At 41.6% G+C, this 21,093-nt stretch overlaps 1 protein-coding gene and 1 long non-coding RNA gene across 2 annotated transcripts in view; both read right to left on the bottom strand.

Annotated features, from left to right (window-relative positions):
- The window catches only part of GAB2 (GRB2 associated binding protein 2), a 180,052-nt gene that overhangs the window by 22,861 nt on the left and 136,098 nt on the right, over positions 1-21,093 (bottom strand). The window lies entirely within an intron of this gene.
- On the bottom strand, positions 13,919-20,988 carry LOC140844363 (uncharacterized). The gene is made up of 2 exons (XR_012122537.1): positions 15,430-20,988; positions 13,919-14,971 (listed from the first exon to the last, which is right to left on the bottom strand). It is a non-coding gene; the product is annotated as an uncharacterized lncRNA (long non-coding RNA).

Below are 21,093 nucleotides of genomic sequence, written 5' to 3'. Positions count from 1 at the left end.
TAAGGTGACCTATATGGATATCACATGCTTCTGAAACCACCCTGGACTCGGTCACTCTTCTGGGAGCCAACAGCACTCAGCCCACGCTTCATTATATCCCCGGTCACTCTGCTTCCTTGCCTAACCCATGGGTTTCTAAGAACAGAGACTGATGTAATTACCTTTACAGTCCGAGGATTTACGTGATAAAGGCCAGGTACACAGAATGTTCTTAGTCTGTGTTTGCAGAATAAGCAAAAACATTCATTCAGCATATACCCATTTCCAACAGTGAAACTTCTTGTTCAAAAGAGATGAAGGTTTAAAGATGTAATTTCTGGCGATGCGGCAGCTAGTCGGGGGTGATGTTTTAGTCGTGGTGATGGTGGCCTTCCAGGGTTATGCAAATCATCCCAAGGGGACATAGTTCTGTTTCTGATCCCTGATATGTGACCTAGTTTAGTGCCCTTCTCATGGCCCTAGCAGGATCACCAGCTCATTAATTCCCCTCCAGTTTTTCTGATGCTCGGCAGGACAACTTCTGCCTGTGTACAACAGAAAGAGCTGTGGGCCTCTGGGTAAAAACTGTTCCACTGACAGCTGTATTGACCTCCAAAACGAATTCCTTAACAGAAATAATGGCTTCATCACTACATTAGATTTGCAACTCCCTAAGGGCAGAGGAGAGAGAGTTTGTGCTGGCGGACGGAGTAGCCACAGTGCCAGGGATGAACACAAGCTGCTGCCTGAGAACACACAGGGAAGGTGCAGGCAGAGAGCCTTTGGTGTGCTTTTATCTTCTCCATGGTGTTCTGGACTCCTCTTCCTTTGGGGGCATTTTTCAGAGTTCTGCTCCAGAACCCTACTATGGCTCCAATCTCACTCAGGATACTCTCATGGGGCAATCTTCTCTATCTCACACCATCGGTTACCATCTATGTGATGACAATTCTCAAATCTTAATGCCCAGCTCAGTTTTCGCTCCTGGGCTCCAATCTATAACATCCCTCTGCCCACTGGGCATCTCCATTCACATGTCCCACAGGTAGATCAAGCTCAACAATCCAAACAGAGGTCCTCATCTTCCCCCTGTATCCTCTATCTCAGTGAAATACATCATCCGCATTGTCCAGTCAGTTCTCCAAGCCACACACATAGGCGTTATCTACGACTCTTCCCTGCTTTTCAAGCATCACATCATGTCATTATGTCAATGCCCTTGTTAAAATTCTCCAGGGGATGCCTGTTATCCTCAGGATGATTTACAAAGCTCTCTCTTTTCAAAGCCATTTTCCTGTTTATTTCTTCAACCTTGTTTCTCACCAATACTTCCTTGTGTTTCAAACAGCATTTCAGGAAAATACCAACCTTTCTCTCATCACTGCATACATCAGGCTGTAAACTCAGTGAGGTAGAGATACTGTCTCTTTTGTAATAGTTTTATCCATAGCATCAAGCCCAGTGTGTGATAAAACTATAAATATGTGTTGATTAAACAAAGTGCAGAGCATATCAACCTTCATTAACTCCTCATTGCCTTCAGAAGAAAGTTCAAGTTCCTCAAGCTAACAAGAGAAGTCATTTGTCTTCCCTTGTTACCCAACACATCCTTCATATGCCCTATGCTGAATGCTTGGTCTGTAAAAGAGTGACCTATCCTCACCTCTGGGGCCCTCTGCTTACAGCTCAGGCTGTGCATCAAATCTGTGACCCCATCTGTTTACCTGCAGAGCTAGAGAAATCCTCTCACCTCTCTGAGGCTGTTTCCTTATTTACAAATTGACAGAGGGTAGTTATAATGAAATACACAAAGGGTTGCGAAAACTCCATGTGGTAAGTACTCAATGTGTCCTGGTCACCTGTATTCCTGGTGCTTAGAACAGTCCCAGCACATAGTGGGTATTCAGTACGTATTTGTTGAATGAATAAGAGAATTTTTTCTAGCACAAAAATCCAAATATGATTTTTTTGTTGCAAAATCAGAGAGGTTTTCAAGGTTTTTAGAAAGCTGAAGTAGGGGTTAGGATGAGTTCAGCCCATAGACACTTGGAATTCTATTCTACCAGCATAAAGCCATGTCTATGAAGCCAGTCAACTGCAGGAGGGTCTGTGACCCCAGAAAAGTTCTTTCAAAGTTGGTTTGGCCCTAAGCTTTGCCAAAATCTCACTTCTGCTTCCAGCTCTAAAAGATTCCTACCTGAATTTATGTGCTAATTCCTTGGTGCCTATACTAGGTTGAGTAATACACCACCCCATCTTCCCCATCAACTCATGTCTACTGGAACCTCAGAATGTTACCTTATTTGAAAATAGGGTATTTTGCAGATGTAATTAGTTAAAATGAGGTCATATTGGATTTGGGTGAGCCCTAATGCAATGACTGGTGTCCTTGTAAGAAAACACAGAGACATACACGTAGGGAGAACATTACATGATGACAAAGACAGGATAAACAAAATGCCATATATCCATACATGTTATTCAGCCACAGAAATGAATGAAATACTAAAGCATGCTACAACACGGAAGCATCTTCAAACAACTATGTTAAGTGAAAGAAGCCAATGATAAAAGACTACAGATTGTATGATTTTACTTATTTGAAATGTCTAGAAGAGCAAATCCATAAAGATAGAAAGTAGACTAGTGGTCACCTGAGGGGGGAGGGTTGATGCGGGAAGGGGAGTGGGAATTGACAGCTAATGAGTATGGTGGTTCTTTATGGGGTGATAAAGATGTTCCAAAATTAGAGAGAGGTGATGGTTGCACAACTCTGTGAATATAGTAACACCACTGAACCATATACTTTATTTTATTTATTTATTTTTTTGAGAGGGCATCTCTCATATTTATTGATCAAATGGTTGTTAACAACAATAAAATTCTGTATAGGGGACTCAATGCACAATCATTAATCAACCCCAAGCCTAATTCTCAACAGTCTCCAATACTCTGAAGCATAACGAACAAGTTCTTACATGGTGAACAAATTCTTACACAGTGAATAAGTTCTTACATGGTGAACAGTGCAAGGGCAGTCACCACAGAAACTTTCGGTTTTGATCACGCATTATGAACTATAAACAATCAGGTCAAATATGAATATTCGTTTGATTTTTATACTTGATTTATATGTGAATCCCACATTTCTCCCTTATTATTATTATTATTATTTTTTTTTTTAAAATAAAATACTGAAGTGGTAGGTAGATGCAAGATAAAGGTAAAAAACATAGTTTAGTGCTGTAAGAGGGCAAATGTAGATGATCAGGTGTGTGCCTATAGACTAAGTATTAATCCAAGCTAGACAAGGGCAGCAAAACATCCACGGATGCAGAAGATTTCTCTCAAAACAGGGGGGGTGAGGTTCTAAGCCTCACCTCTGTTGATCCCTAATTTCTCACCTGATGGCCGCCCTGCGACTGTGCCTGTCTTAGTGAACCGTATACTTTAAATGGGTGAATTTTAAGATATGGGAAATATATCTCAAGCTTACAAACATGCACACAGTTTGACAGTTCCTCACACAGTTAAAAACATAGAGTTCCCATATGACACAGCAATTCCACTCATAGGTATACATACTGAGGAGAAATGAAAACATATATCCACACAGACACTTGTATGTAAATGTTCATAGCTTCATTCATAATAGCCAGAAGTGTAAACAATTCAAACACCTATAAACTTATCAATAAATAAACAAAATGTGGCATATCTGTACAATGGAATATTACTCAGCAGGAAAAGGAAAAAAGTACGAATACAGGTTACATGTATGAACATTGAAAGCATTATGCTAAGTGAAAAGGAACTAGAATCCACTTGTATGAAATGTTGAGAATGTAGAGACAAAGTAGGCTAGTGGCTGCCTAAGGCTGGAGTGAGGATGGGGAATGGGAAGTGACTGTAATGGGTATGAGGGTTTCTTTTCCGGGTGATAAAAATGTTCTGAAATTAGACCATGATGATGGTTGTACAACCCTGTGAGTATACTAAAAGGCAATGACCTGTATGCTTTAAATGGGAGATATATGCTGCGTGAATTAGTAAAACAAACACACATACATCCATAAGCCCTTTGCAAGGTATGCAGTGTTAAGTATATTCAAGAGATCAGTAATAGTCTAATTAAATACACCTGACCTTTAGTTTATTTTCTCTCTGAAGAGAAAACTGAACACTCAGTGAATACCAAGTCCTCAGTCAAGTATATTGAGTAAGAGACATTCTCCTTCTCACCTTCAGTCCCTTACGCCTCCTCCAGCCCCACTATTCAGGGCTTCACCCCATAATCATACTAAGACAGTGGGAGTTTCAGCAAAGCAAAACTGAAACAAGTCATGGTGTGAGACCAAAAGACCCAAGCAGGCTGAAATTGCACCTTGCCAGGAGTGGAGACCATGGATCCAGTTCCAGCTCTGCCACTGACCAGTTATGAGAGCATGGCCAGGTCTCTCTCTGAGCTGTTTCACATCTGTCAAACTGGAAGGATAATGCCTGGCCTATCTGTCCCACTTGACTGCTGTAAAAGGTAAATAAGATAAGGATGCGAAAACAAGTCCACATACTCGCATAAAATGTTCATAGGATTTGTTTTTATTGCCTAGGTACCTCTTTAAAGGAAGGAAAGAATGGTGAAGATAAAGGAAAATGTTAAACAATGTGTGGCTTGGCTGTTTTGAGGATGTGGCTGTAAGGCTGTTATAATGATGTGTCCTGCTTGGGTTATTGGGAAGGTCAATTATAGAGCAAGAAGAAAATGGACATTTCCAGACTCTGGCCTGGGCTTCCATCTCCAAGTCTAGACTACAGATAATGCCAGAAAATGTCTGAGTCAATTTGTTTTCTTTTAAACAAGGTTTTATTTTTTCCTCTTCTTCCTGGCTTCTTTTTAGGGCCCTACCAAATCATTCCCCTTCCTTTCCACAATCACCCTTGGGAACCTGCCCAGCCTACAAACACTCCTCCCACCTTCTTGCAAAATTCTAGAACAGGAAAGCTCTGAAGGATTTCAGTAGAGGAGCCCAGCCCAGCCCAGCCCAGCCATCAGCTGGCTAGTGATAACAGAAGCAGGAAAGAGGCGGTTGGCGGGAGTTTCTGGAAAAGATGACTGGCCAAATGATGACTGGTTCCCTTATCTCATGCCCTTTTTATCTTTATCCTTCCCCCCACCACGCAAAATCCCCACCCCAAGCCTCAGTGGGTCTCAGAACTTAGACCAAAGAACATCCTGGAGGCCTGGGCTGGATTCCAAGGCTGGCTGTGCTAACTTATAGCTCTGTGGCCTTGGACAGGCTACATTAACTTCCTTGATCCTCACTTATTCAACAGGGAGAATATATGCTTTGGAGGTCTGCTTCGAGGATTGCAGATCATTATGTAAAGGACAGCATAGTGCCCAGCCATTCTTATTGCTCCCATTCCTGGAGAACACATGGAACTGGTTGAGATCTTTCAATTGGCCAAGAGGCATGAAGTTGCTTTCCAAGCTATACTGGATGCTTGGGAAGCAGCTGTCAAAGCTATACCTGGTACAGCTGCAAATGTGGAACAAATGGAACCAAAAGACAGTACTCACTATAATTACCAAAGCCACCATTTATTAAGCACCTACTTTATGTCTCTATTCTACCCCATAAGGTAGACAGAATGAAGAAACTGAAGCTCAGAGAAGTCAATAATGAGCTCTGGGGTCATATGGCCAGAAAGTGGCAAAGTCCATAGAGACAAATTTCACTATTTTCAAAGCCAGTTCTTTTCACCTGTGTAGAGAAGAGAGCTCCCACAAGATCCCTATGAGGTGACCAGTATTAGCTTTGTGGGAGGCACTGAAACCACCCATGTTCTCACTGGCCCTCTGTATTGTCAGCCTGTGGCCAATGCCGAAGGACCAGTGTGTGGCAGAAGGAGCCCGATATGGGTCCAGAGGCACTGGAGTCCAGGCTCTGAAACTGTTTTACTGCAGGGCCTTGGGCTACCTTTTAATCTCTCTGTACCTCATTCCCCATACTGTCAAATGCCAAAGAGAACACCCATCTTACAGGGATCTTCTGAGGATTTGATGAGATGATATATGGGTGAACAGTAATTATTAAATATACAATAAATGGTTGTTGGTTTGATATTCATTCCATTGTCTATCCTCAGAAGTGAAGGGTGGTAACATTCTAAGGTTCTAATGAGGAGAAGATGACTCAGGAAAGAAATCTGAAAACAGAATGGCATAGGATTCTAGTAACTGGGGTGAGTGGTCCCTATAGAAAGCTAATTGAAAAAAAATCAAGGATCAGATGGGTGGAGAATTCTAAAAACAAAAACACACTGGTGGGTGCTGAGGGCAAGATTGGATCAGCAGCTCCAGGTCATTTTCACTCATAGTCAGAAGCCTAAAATTATTTACAGAATAATAATCCTCAAAATTCTTTGGCACACATCATAATGAGAGGAGTTATTCCTAAATTTAAGGCCAAACACAAAATAGCTTAACTCTACACAATAACTCACATAACATGGCGATTGGCGGCAGTCCCAGAATCTAATTGCTCCTTTATCACCCATCCCTCTCCACCCCTTCACAAATCTCCAAATTATAGTTGGAGAAATGGTGGCCTAGAAAGGTGAACCTGCTTGTCCAGGGCCAAACTGTGGATCAGATGTGAACCCTGGAGTTAGAATTCAGATCTCCTAGTCTAGGGATCCTACCCAGAGAAAGATCTATCAGTGTGAATGAAGATGTATTCTCTATAATATGTGTGTGTAAGGAGTGGTAATCAAGTCAGGAGATCTGATCATCAGGACACTGGCTGGGACTGTTTTGTTATGAATTTTTAACGTTACTCACATTTGCATGGTAAGTAAACATTTGCTGGATCAAACTACTAAAGACTAGTATAAATAATTCCCCAACTTCAAAAATATGTCTCCTAGTGTTTATAAAAACTATAAAGCACAGCTGAAGAAAAAAGGGGAGGCAGAGACAGTCTGTAACATGAGACCCTGCAAGACCTTTCAGGGACTATGCTTCCCCACCCCTCTTCCAAGTAAGGATCTGAGCAAGAACGCCATCTCAGAGTTCTGAGAGCCAAGTCAGAACAGCCTGACTCTGCTGCATATGATCTCTCAGTGTATTTTAGCACAAATCGATTCTGTGAAGGGCACAGGGGAAAGAGAGTGGCTGTAGCTCCGTGCGCATCCTAGTCTTTGGGCAGATAGCCATAGATAACCTACTTTGCCCTGAGGCACCTCATTTGCAAGATGGCTTATGAAGGCCCAGAGCAAATGCCATGCTTTCCATAAGGTCTCTGGTTTGAATTAATCATGTCTTCCTCTAAACCTTTTCGAACATCATATCTTTGTTACTGTTGTTGGGAATTCACAAATCTGTCATAACAATACTAGACTGTGAACTGTTAGAAGTCAGAATCTAGGTCATCTCTTTTGCTCTGACTTGTTTAGCGCAATGCTCTGTGCCTAGCCAATGTCCAGACTAGAACAAGAAAGAGTTCAATAAACACAACATGGCAGTAAGTTTTGTCACACTCTTTCCTCCTTGGATCAGAAGCATGACTGAACAGCTTCAGGATCCGTAAACTGTTCTTTAGTTGACAGATCCTGTGATAATAGTGATAATACTACCACTTAGTAAGGTTTTCTGGGTTGCTTGTGTTTCTGGTTTCAGACAGCCAATCTATTATTTAGTCATGCACTGTCCTGCTCATTTGAGAGAGATCAGGTTACAAGCTTTGTTCTCACCTTACGTGCCACACACCTTGGTTGTGACCTCCCTGCTGCTCCTTTGAGTGGGGCTTGGGTTGGCTGGCGGCCTGCTCAGTTAATTCATACTTGGAATCTTGTCATTCTCATGCGGTCATGAGCACTGATGGTGGGCACTATGCTGGGAGCTGTGGGCCTGTCAACAACAGTGGATCCTGTCCTTGCTCTGTGAGCTTATACTGCAGTTGGAAAGAGCAAATTTATTCAGGGTAGCACATCTCCCTTCTCCCAAGGAACTTTGGGAACGTGTTAGGATTCCCATAGCAATAAATCCACCCGGTGGGCACTGTAGGCTTAAATGTCAATGATGCATTTGACTCTTGTGACATTTCCACAGAAATAGAGCACTGCATTTTTAAGTTAGCTAACAGGTAAGGTTCCCCTGCCTCTTTTCTTTCAGTGACTCACTAAGAGACTACTAGCGTCAGACACTGCAGTGGCAGGAGCTTTGTAAGAATCATTAGCAGTGGCAATGAACATGGGAATACCTGAAATGGCTCTGGTCTGGACTGTGAGGCTGGGACTCTAAGAAATCAGCTTGCTCCGAGCTCTGCCGCAGTATCTGAAGCAGAAGTTTGGTAACAGGACAACACGGCGGTATGGGAAAGGAACATGGAGTTTGAAATCAGAATCTAGGCTTACTGGCCAAGGAACCTAGGGATGGTATCTGAATAAGTCTTTATTTGTAGAACTTGTGAATAGCTACCTGTAGGTTTATCCTGGGGGGTAAAGAAATGCCACGGTCCCTGGACATCAGTGCTCCACAGAGGGAAGATCTCCCTCAGCACTCTATCCTGGGAGGTAACCTGGTGCGGGAGAAGATCTTAAACTCTGTGTTCACAGACCTAATCTGGCCCACTGCCTGTTTTTTTGGAAGATGGCTAGGTATTCATTTATATATTGTTTATAGCTGCTTATATGCAAAGTTAAGTATTTGTGACAGAGAACATACAGGTGGTAAAGCCTAAAATATTTACCATCTGGCCCTTTATAGAGAAAGTCTGCCAGCCTCTGGACTAGGAGTTCTCATTCTGGTTTGTATAATCATGTCTTCTTTCAAAATAGTATCATCTAATTTAAGTTCATCACCAAGGAGACAGAGCTGAAACCAAGAACACTGAATCCCAGACTTAAGCTTTGAAATAATTAAGAGGAGAAATCACCAGAACAACCAGTTTGGGGAAGCCATTAATATTAAGAAATCATATTTATTTTCATTTAACACATCTTGGGCACAAACAAATGCTAGCTGCCAAGTCAGTTCAAGAGAATAACCGAAAGGTTCAAGAGAATAACATAATAAACTTGTACTGAAAGGCTGTAAAAACCACCAAATTGTTCTTTTTGATCCTTAATCATTTTTTCTTCCAAACCACAGACACACAGGACTGGAATTGAGCAAGTGATCATTGAGTTCAATGTTTTATTTTACTGTTAAGAAATCTAAGGTCCAGAGAGACTATGTGATTTTCTTACAAATGACTGAGGAGCAGACCTGGGCAAGGGTCTCAGTCTCTTGTTTACATTTAATTGGAAGAATAAACATTATATGCTCTGAGTGTACTTTTCTACTTCTGGGGAAAATGAAAAGATTTTTTATCTAATTATCTAACATGGCTTCCTGAAATTCTCTTAAAAGCCCAACATTAATGACCAAAAAGGGTCCGAATTATTATTGACATATTCTTTGATAAAACAATAGCTTTTTCATATTTATATATAGTATTTTCCAATTGTGTTGGTATAATTTATACAAAAAAGCATGCTGGGATTATGACAGAGATAGGGCTGAATCTATAGATCAATTTGGGGGAACTGACAGAGTAACAATATTGAATGTTCTACTTCACAACATGATGTCTCTTTCCATTTACTGGTTCACTTTTAATTTCTCCTAGCGAAGTGTTGTTATTTTCTGTATAGAGATCTTGCATGTTTTTTCGTTGTTGTTAAATTGATTCCTAAGTATTTTATTTTTTGATGCTATTGTAAAAGAAATTTAAAAAATTTGTTTTCTAATTGTAGGCTGCTCTCAACAACTCTGACATTTACAACAGCCCTGAAAAGTTGGCAGGGCAGCGATCCATTTAACATATGATGAGACTAAGACTCAGAGAAATAAAATGACTTATGAAATGTCACAGAGCTCCTAGGAAATGCCCAAATGAGGGAGAAATCCAAGTTTTTGTCACACCAAGTTGAGGGCTAATTCTATTATGCAGTTGTATGTGAGGGTAGATGAGAAGCATATACTTATAAATTACAAGTGCTACAAAAATATCCAGTGGAATTAATAAAGGAAAACTATTTTAATATGACTAATAAAGAACCAGGGCCCAGAGACGCCTTTCCTGATCATCTGAAGAGCTGGCTTTCTAGTTACTCCTCATCTCATTGTTTTGTCATTTTGTTTTGGCTCTCTTCCCACTTGACTATAAGCTCCTGTAAGAGTCTGAAGCTCACGTGGTCTGTTCATCCATTGATGCCTCAGTGTGGTGGCCATGAAAATATGCCTCTTAGATCTGATGCAGGCAGCATGATTGACCACCCCAGCTGCTGGGCCTCTGCATCACTCAACTCCCTATGGGCTGTCTCGTCCACTGACACGGAATGGCAGGAGTATTAATACAGGCCTGTTCCTATGACACAAAGGGACTCCTTTAATGGGAGACCTTGGCTTGAGAGTTGCCACTGACCTGGCTGAAACTGTCTTAAAACTGCACTGCAGTCTAGTCCTCCTCCCTTCTTTCTCGCCATCACAGGGCTCAGACCTGCATCCCCCTTCTCCATCTCCCACCCACTATCCCTCATAGGTGTATCGCCAATAAATCTCTTGCATGTCTAAACTCATCTTGACAGCTACTTCTCAGAGGACATGAGCTAACCTTCCCAGTGTCTAAAACAGTGAATGATGAACACATGGTTGGTCCAGGTTCACACTGCAAGCAAACCACAGATCCAGAATCAGAACGCAGGCCTCTGGTTCCTCCGTCTACAGGCTTTCCCACACAGATCACAAATCATCTGGGAAATATACCTCTGGTGCCTTTGCCCAGAGGGCCACAGCTCTGATGAATCTGAGTGGAAACTACATCCACCAATGGCCGAGCCCCACAGCTGGCTTCCTAGCTCTGTTTGTAATTATACAGAGTCTAGTAGGCATGAAACATCTGTCCTAGATTCAGAGAAAACTGAAGTTATGGTTTAGATTAATGGAGAAAAAGCTGGCTTAGGTTAAAATTAAAAGCAGCAAGAACTCTGTGTGATGCCCTTTTAAAGGAATGCAGACAGAGCAGCTATGCTGGCAAAGCCAAAGGAGGTCATCCCAGCAGAGCAGAGGCGGGCATGAGTGCTTCCCAGGTGTTTGTGTTTGTGCTGCAGACCCTGTGCAGGTGCCGTGATCGCCTGTGGCAAGGAACTACATCTAGAATTTCAGGGTATGATTTAATAGTTCACAGCATGGACTGAAGAGCCAGACTCTTTGGGTTTGAATCCCAGCTCCTTTACTTACTAGTTGTATGAACCAGGGAAAGTTATTGAATCTCTCTGTGCCTCAGTTTCCTCATCTGTAAAATGGGAATAAGACTAGATATCTACCTTATAGGATTATATGAGTCAAGATCGAAATGCTTAGAACCCTACCTCACAGTGTTTGAGTCTACGCAAAATAGAGATAGGATTATTGTAGGTTGTTTCAGTTTGAAAGAGATAAGAATAGCATGTTATACATACTCAAAGGGCTGTTGTGAAGATCACAGAGGAGGCAGTGACAATTTATTAGGCAATAGGCATTTACTTAATGTGTACTCTTATTTAATCTTCATAATAATCTTATGAAGAATGGCTTGTTTCTGTTTTGCTGATACAGAAATTGGAGCTCAGAAAAGTAAGTTAACTTAACCCAAGACCATGCTAAGACTGAATGTGTCAGTTTTGTGGGTTCGTGTATTCATGTGATTCTAAGAACTATGGTCTTTGTACTAAACTGGCCTTCTAAGCCAGGATATACATAAAAGCACTTTATAAATCAAATGGCCTTATAAAAATGCAAGACGGTGTCATCACCAACATCACGTGAACAGTAGCTGGAAGTCAAGACACCCGGGTTTAATTCTTGCCTTGTCAGGAAGCTGTATGGCCATGAGCAAATTAGTTCCCCTCTACTGACCTCTGGGTACTCTGCCATTAGAGGAGTTTGGAACTAAACACTCTCTAAGGGCCCTTTAATATCTCATCTTCTAAAATTTTCTCCTTCTATGAAATCTATTCCCTTCTGTACTGGCTGAATATTTTGGCTAATATGATTTACCAGCCATGAAGAATTTTGTTCACTGACCTCACCCACAAAAGGGGTGACGAGGTGGGGAATAAAAGCAAACGATAAACAAATGACAGATATGTGAAATAAAGTTGAGGTTATTGGCATACCCTGTCTTTTCAGCCTAGTTAATACATCATCCATTTTGAGTTTCCCTTTGTTTTTCCTGTTTTTCATTGTACTTTATATCATTGTTTCCATATACAGAATTTTAAACCCTTTGTCCTGTGAAGTTAGAATACTGCGGAGGCTTCTCTTTCTACCCTCCTCAACAGTGAATTTCTCAAAACAATATTTGGAAATGAGTTGGGATTTTTATAACTGCAATTTTGTATAACTATTTACAAAGTTATAACCCAAACTGTGACTAAATCACTCATGTGAATATTCATTGGGCAGTTACTCTGGGCCTCTACTAATGTGGTGGTAGAAGGATGAGAGAGTAAGGTTCTCACCCTTCAGTCTCCCACACATCTCTGCCATTCCCAGACTTTGTGCCCTAAGCCTCTGGGTACCTGAATGGCAGTCCATGGAGAATTTTGAGATGATGGATGTGTTAATCAACCTGATTGTGGTGATCATTTCCCAGTGTATGCATACATCAAATCATCATGAAGTGCAGTTTAAATGTATACGGTTTTTAAAATTACACCTTGATAAAACTCAGAACAAAAGAAATATCTGGTATATACAATTCCATTTATCAGAAAAAAGAAGAGAGAAACCTGAATTAACTGAGAAAATCCTGTATTGAACAATTTTAACTTGATTAAAACTTCAGTTTCTATCACTGGCCAGATGGGGGCATAATATTAAAGTTGAATTCAGAAATTTAAAAAAAAATGTTTTTTTCTGTTGGCACTTGAGGTTAATCTCAAATTTTGTCTCTGCTAGACATATCTTGGCACATATCTAGACATGGTTCAGCTAAAAGCAGCTAAACTAAATCATGGAAAACTGAGGAGCCTGGGACCTAGAACTAGCCGGTGGGGGGTGGGGGGCAGGCAGAGTTCCAGAGCTTTGTGGAGGACAGAACATACACCAGAGAGCCCGATGAGGCTCACAGCCCACCGAGAGAGGGCCCACGCCCCGTGTTCTCCTCTGGCATCTGTCCCAGCATAGGACCTGGTGAAAGCAGGTGTTCAGGGTGCTGGACGAGTGAACACAGAAACAGCAACTGGGCATCACCTAGAAATGTGGACAGTGGAGCCTGCAGGGAGGAGGAAGCACGCTTAGGGAAAGCAGAAGCAGCTTTTCCTCAGAAGGGCAGGCAGACCACCGGCAGCCTAGATGTCTGCCCCCGGGCAGTGGGGCTCCAGCCACTGGCTCAAGGGCTTGGGTTAGACTCTGTGGTCTTTGAGAGAGGCTAAATAAAAGCAGGATAGGGTCCAGTCCTAGGTGGAATTGGAGACTACGTGCAGGTTAGCAAAGAAATAAGTCAAGAACAGGAAAAGTAGGCAAAATCCCAGGGCTGACTCCAGCTCTCATACAAGATTCGGGCCAGAATTGAGCAAAAGGGACAAAGGATCCCTGAGCATTGACTTCATGCTGGAGTGCAGGATGGGCCTGCCCTTGAACACCCAGGCCTGGAGTTCAAAGGCCTCTGGCCATGAGTACAGAAGCAGAGGCTGGAGATCAGGTGATCCAGACACCAACATAACCCTAAAATCACTCTTTCCCAGACTTTTCCATTCTATGGATGAGATAAAAACACTGCCTCTTTTTGTTATTCAATGGTGCACACACAGGACTAACTTTTCATTATGTCAAATATGAAACACACACACATATCCACACCCAAACACTTTAACATGTATGGCCACACAAAAAGAATCTCTGAATAAAGAAGTTTTAAAATCTTACTATATTTAGCTTTATGAAAAATGAGTACATTTTCCTCACGTTTTTCATTTATGTCATAGACAGAGGAAAATTTTCATAGTTCAGCACTGGTCTGCAGGTCCCTCCGTTTTGAAATATCTGCTGCAAACCAGTATTTTCACACTGTGCTCAAGTTTGCCCAGGCCACCGTGGAAGAGGAGGGGTAGGCCGTCTGGGCCCAGCTCCGGCCTGCAGCCCCGGACTCTCTCCCCTGCAGTAGCCAAAGCAGCTCCCTCTCACCTGTTTCATATATTGTCCCATGTAAGGTTTAGTTAACAAGCAATGCCAACAAAGTTTGAAAAGCACTGGTTTTGTCCCCACACTCCTAGCGGACTATTGAAGGAACTCAGACCTATACTCTGAATGGAACAAAGCTAAAATTAAAAACCAGGACTATCTGACTCCCAATTCAGATCCTTGAGGGAGATGACCATACCTACTGATTTTGTAGAGTTCCAAATCCCATGCAGAGCTATACATAACTGGATGTTTAATCACAATCAAGATCTTTAGAGGTCCAAGGAGACCTTATCACTAACTTCAAATTCCTAATTCTACCTCTAGCCAAAAATTAAAGTTTTGGATTGGTCTGGGACCAATTCAACAGTGATTTATTACCCTTCTTCACTGGAGATAATCAGAAGCACTTAAAGAACAAAAAAAGGGGGCATCTCAGGAGACGTTTGAAAGCTACCCAAAGCTTCTGGTGTTGGGAGCTGGGACGGGATGCTCTCTCACAGTCTGTGGGTTTGGCAGGTAACACCAGACCTAATCTATGCTGGCAGGTTGGGGTGGTGAGTGTCTGGTATAAAAGGGAAAGCAGGAAGAAGGATCAAGGCTCAGAATGAAGAAAAGAGGGTCAGATTTCTCCCTGTCGCCTCTTCCTCCTCCAGAAGCTCTAAACTCCCCTGCAGGTCAAGGGTGGGGTCTGCTCCAGGGCAGTGCATCAGTGTCTGGGGGGATTCCATGGAGTTCATGTCCCAACTCAAAGCCTGTTCTTGCGGTGTCCAGACCCAGCTGTAGACAAAAACAACAAACAAACAAAAGATTGAAGAGGAAGGCCTGATATTTCAGAGTTATTTAGAATAACTTTGTTTTTAAAGGCATGAGGATTTCAGATCTGGCTGGAAACTGATCTGGATGTTTATTTTCCTCATTGTCTCAGTGGAAAATAAGGGTGGGTGATTCAGACAGCAGCCTCCGCCTCTGGGCTGGGGCCCGGGTCAGCCTCCACTCTGTTCTTTGCTCCTTAAGGGACCTGCGTCCGTCTGAGGAGAAGTTGCATTATTACCTCCCACATTTGCTCTAAGCTTCCAACAAGGGTTCCCCCAGAGGAGTTGAGAGATCTGAGCTTAGTTAAAGAAAAAAAAAAAAAGTTAGCAGAGGGAACAAGGGATGAGAAGAGAAAAGGGTGAGTCTCCAAGAAAGGCCTCTTTCCTCCCCACCCTCCTCCACTCCCAGCTTCTCCCACTCACCGTGTCAGGGGGAAGGAGAAAGCATCTGGACGGACCGCCTGGCCCCACTGCAGCCCTCCCTGTGCCAGAAATCCAGCTGGAATAAGGGGTCCTGACCTTTAAGGCACCAATCATTCTGCAGAGACGAAGGAGCTGTTTGAAGACCCCTGATAACATTCCTCCACTGGAGGCTGAAGATTTCCCCCCAGAGCATTCCTATGGGCATCATTTGATCCTGGATGAAACCCAGGACTTAAAGTAATTCTGCTGTTGAGTTACTTGGGAAACTCATGGATGACTACAAGTTTAAATATTTATAAAATATTTAAAGGCAGGGGGCAGCCTCACCCAAAATTTTAGGAGAGAAAAGGTGGGGAAGAAATAACGGCTGGTTGGAACTCTGGAAGGCTTCATTCCACAGAGTCAGACATGTGACTATGGTGAAATTTCTGCCAGGTAGTTAGTTCAAGAAGGGAAACGCTAGAATAGGATATGGAGGAGGCCCTGGATTAATTTCAAAATCTTCAAGAGTTACAAAGGGGGCTCTGAGCTCTAGCTCTAGTTCACAGTAGTTTGTTTGCTACCTTAAGATGGATCATGCTATCTTGCTAATAATTTAGCTCTTGGAGATGAATATTTAAGCACAGACAGCACTTTACTTTCTGAATGGTCAGCAGACAGTGCTTTATAAACATCCTGCTTCTTCTACTTGCTGGTTATTTTGTGACTTACAAGCAGCCATTGTAAACAGGTCTGTGCAAAGGGGTTAGGATGAACCAGGAGTTAGAGCACACAGCCCTAGGCTGGAGTGCAGAGCTTTGGATTTCAGACCCGGCAACACTACTTTCTGGCACGGCCACTTAGTGCTTTTAAGCCTCAGCTTCATTATTTGTGTCTTAGGAATAATGTAGCAGCCCTGCCTATCTTATTTTTCTTTATACTTGATCAAAGAAGACTACATAAGTGTTCTGCAGACTGTAAAGTTCTCTAAAATCACCTGATACTTAAATCTTATCCTATTCATCTTGACCTACAGATATAAAGACCATCATCACCAGAACCACTACACAGAAAAGAATAAACAAGCTGCTGTGCTCACATGTGCACACAGACATTCTCCTACCTTTCTCCCAACAGCCCTGTGAGGGAGCACCATCTTTGCTCGACAGGTGCCAAAACCTCAAAGAGATAGTTACTTATTCAACATCACAGAGTAAATAAATAGCAGGGCTGGGACTCACTTGCAGCTAGCCTGCCTTTCAGAGTCCCTGTGAGAGCAGCTTGTGTGGCCCTGGAATGGCCACTGAGTAAATGACAGAGGGAGGGGACAAACAGGAAAGCAAGTCCTTAGCTTGGAGAATTCAAAGGGGTGAGGCCTCTCCTAAAAGTGTGTGACTCCTGAGCCCATGAATAATGCATCAAAGCTGTGGGCTGAGAGTGGGTTCTTTTTGTGTGTGGCACATCTGGTCAGGGACAGCTGCCCATGACTGGGCCACAAATGTGAGGACTTAGATCTGCCTGCTTGTAAACACCTCTCAGGGCAGCTTTCTGCCCCTTTACTCTGGGGAATGAAGGCTATTTTGAGTCCCAGAGGAAGGTGGGACATGCACACAGCACCCCCCGCCCCCACCCCAAACAAAAAAGACAAACTGCACACATGTGGTATGAAATGTTGGCGATATTCATTCTTGGAGTTGCTCTTCCTTTTCAAGCAGCATCTCTGGTTTCTTTTTGGAAGGAGTTTTCCATTAGGAGGTTGTTTCCTCTACCCTTATGTCGATATTCAGACTCAATTTCACTCCTTGTCTGATCCTACTAGACAGGTTTTATCCTAGGCATTTTTGGCTGTAATATGTGAGGAATTGGAGGATGGCAGTAGAAAGAAAAAGCTGGGAGTGATGAGAAGGATTGAAAAAAAGACTCCATCTGCCATAGAACCTCTTCCAGCTGTAAGTGAAAAACAGAAGTTTTTTTTTTCATGGATTCCACCATAACTCAAAAGAAGGAAACAAGGAATGGAGGAAAAGAGCAAAGGGGAGGAGAAGGGAGGGGAGGAGAGGAAAGAAAGACAGAAAACAATGAAAGAAAAAGGGCATATCTGCTTAAAGAAGGCGTCCCACAGGGAGAAATATCTGTGGGACCAAGCGGCCAGCAGGGATACAGCAGGCACAGCTCCATGGGATATCACTACTGGAATAACAGGTGAATACTCCTCTGGGAAATACGAAGCTAGAGGTGCTTTCAGTGACCTAAGGTTTGTCTTGATGAATGTACAGAGATGCAGAATTACTGGAAGATAATTTTATCTCCATTCAACAACATGAAACTGATACTTCAATGAAGGGACTTGTTCACAGAATCTCTGAGTTGAGATTTGATCTCAGGCATCCTCTACAGACTCACCAATAGAGCCTGATGACTGGACTAAAGCCTTAGAAGTTACTAAATTCTTAGACTGAGCAAATGGGTTGGTGAGGAGGGAAACCTGAGCCAGATGTAGGACCCCTGGTAGAAGGGGTCAGGGAATACTTCCAGCTTAACACATAGTGTCCAAGGGGCAGACATATCTGGGCTTGGTTCTGGCAGACGTTCATATTCAAGATGGTCGGGGACAAAGAGACAGCATTATGATAATGCAAAGTCAGACCTGCGTTAGAGAAGAATCCTAACTCTGTCATCCTTTAGCTGTGTGACCCTGGGTCAAAACTGTTGCTACCTCAAAGGATTACTGTGAATTTTTACTGGGAATTTATGTGGAGTCCCTATTTTACGTACAGTAGCTGCTCAATACATAGCTCCTATTATTTCTTTTTGTGGCCACTGAGGGTTAGGTATTAGCACATGGTGGTCCTCACATAAGGCAGGGGCTGACATAACACCTGGGTGACTGGATTGCTCTCAACAAGCCCCAGCAGAAGGAGGACAGTGTCATATTAAGGGAGTCTCAGGGGCAGGTGACAGTTGGAGAGACCACTGGAACCCAGCCAAGGCAGGGATGTGTAAGACAAGAGCTTTAGCCCTGAAGTGATACACAGGGAAGAAAAAGCACTTAGTTTCCTTATTTGAAAAAATATGGAAACACAGATGGTAGAAGTGAAGAAATGAAATAAGGTACACAAGTAAAAGTAGGTAGTCAACTGTTAATTTCCTTCCTGCTCTCCCCAAAATCCTGACTCTCATCTTAAAAAACCCTGACTTGGTAATTAAGCTCTAATTCTTTACCTTAGAGTTTTATAGATAGAATCCACTTTTAAGAGAGCCTCTGAATTAAAAGAATCATTTAACATACATACCAGAGTCTTCTGTGAGAGGGAAGAAAAGATGATCTACTCCGTCAGAGAGATCTCACAAAGAATCCTAAAACTCTATCACAGACAACCAATATTCCTGCTCTGGTAAAAACCATAGACATCTAATAAGATAATCCCCTTAAAAAAAGTAGTTAAAGGTTTAAGAGAATATAACTTTAAATGGACAAAGCTGCTTAAAAAATACTGACTCGATTATTTTCAACCCCCTTAATCCTTCCCTTCCTTCCCTCACTGAGCTGGTGGTACATGGATTGGTGTCTCCATCCCTGGCTGATGCCTCTGTTATAGCAATTTTCTGTGACTGGTTCTATGTGTTTCCCCACCACTGTGATGTCCTATGATGTCCAAGCACTGCAACACTATTGTTCATCAGTAGTAAAGACTGTCACATAGTAAATGCTCCATAAAGGTTTGCTGAATGAATGAGTGAATGAACAAACAAATCTTCCTATCATAGAAAGCAAGCTCAGCTAATATGGTTCTATATATTTGTGTCAGAATTGTACTTAAATTCTATATAGTAAAGGTAAAGATTCAGACAGTAACTATTTCTAAATATGTGATTTTAAAACAAGACATTTCCATCCAGAATAATTTTTGCTACATCTCAAGGATATTTTCTGGGTAGAAATACCTCTAATCCTATAAGGAAACAGTGAAAAGCAACTTGCTTTCTGTTTACTTCTTCCCCCTAATCATATCTATTTCCTATTACTTGGACCTATTTCTCACATTTATGAAAGCTTTGAGTATGTGTGTGGGGTGTCCTATGGGGACTTTTTCCCCCAGCTTTTTTTATTCTTCTTTTTTTGCAATGACCATTTTATTCCTTCATCAGGAATAAAACAAAGGGAAAAATAAAAAAAAATCCTATAAATCACAAAGATTTGGGGAAAACAGGAAATTCTGCACAGGAAACAAAGATTATATTCAAGAATTTAAGAATAAAATGGGGGTTCATAATCCTTCCTCAAGGAAGATAAAATCACAGCATTCCTAGGACAAGACATCTAATCCAGACACAACTGGCTACATAAATTGCAGAGCCTGGTGCTAAGTGAAAATGCAGGATCTCTTATTCAAAAATTAAGAATTTTCATAAATAAATGGAAAGATAGCTCAGGTTCATGGGTTGGAAGAATTAGGATTGTTAAAATGTCCATGCCACCCAAAACCATCTACAGATTCAGTATAATCCCTATCGAGATTTCAATGGCATTTTTTACAGAAATAGAAAAAATAATCCTAAAACTCATGTGGAACCACAGAAGGTCCCAAATAGCCAAACAATCCTGAGAAAGAGAAACAAAGTAGGAGGCATCATACTTGCTGACTTCAAGCTATATTACACAGCTATAATAATCAAAATAGTAGGGCACTGGTATACAGACACATAGACTAATGGAACAGGATAGAGAACCGAACATATATAATCAGCCAATATCTAACAAGGGAGCCAAGAATACTCAAAGGGAAAAAAATAATCTCTTTAATAAGTGGTGCTGGGAAAACTGGATATTCACATGCAAAAGAATGAAATTCTACCTCATACCACTTATTGTAAACAACTCAAGAGTGAATTAAAGTCTCAAACATAAGACCTTGAAACCATAAAACTCCTAAAAGAAGACACAGACAAAAACTTCCTTAATATTGTCTTGACAATGAATTTTTAGATATAACACCAAAAGTACAATCAAGAAAAGCAAAAATAAGTAAGTGGGACTACATTAAACTAAAAAGCTTCTGCACACAAAAGAAATAATTAAAATGAAAAAGCCAGAGTGGGAGAAAGTATTTGCAAACCACAAATCTGATAAGGGGTTAATATACAAAATAAATAAGGAGCTCCATAACTCAAGAGCAAAAAATCAAATAAACTGATTGGCCAAAAGGTACCTGAAAAAGTGCTCAGCATCACTAACCATCAGGGAAACTAAAGTCAAATTAAAACCACAATGAGACAGCACCTCACAGCCATTAAATGGGATTATCAAAAAGATAAGAGATAAGTGCTGGCAAGGATATGGAGAAAAGGGCACCCCTGTATACTCTTGGTGGGAATGCAAAATAGCACAGCACAGTTACTATGGAAAAGAGTATGGAGGTTGCTCAAAAAATTAAACTAGAACCACCATATGATCCAGATTCTGCTTCTAGGTATATATGTATACCTGAAGGAATTAAAATCAGTATCTCAAAGAGATATCTGCACCTCCATGTTCATCATATCATTATTTACAACAGCTAAGACTTGGAAACAACCATGTGTCTACTGATGGATGAATGGATAAAGACAATATATATATATATATATATATATATATATATATATATACATGTACACACATATATATGTGTTTGCATGTATATC

This window comes from Manis javanica, chromosome 11 (genome assembly GCF_040802235.1).
Source record: "Manis javanica isolate MJ-LG chromosome 11, MJ_LKY, whole genome shotgun sequence".
Lineage (NCBI taxonomy): Eukaryota > Metazoa > Chordata > Mammalia > Pholidota > Manidae > Manis > Manis javanica.
The sequence above is the reverse complement of the archived record's forward strand: the minus strand, read 5'-3'. Positions and strand labels throughout refer to the sequence as shown.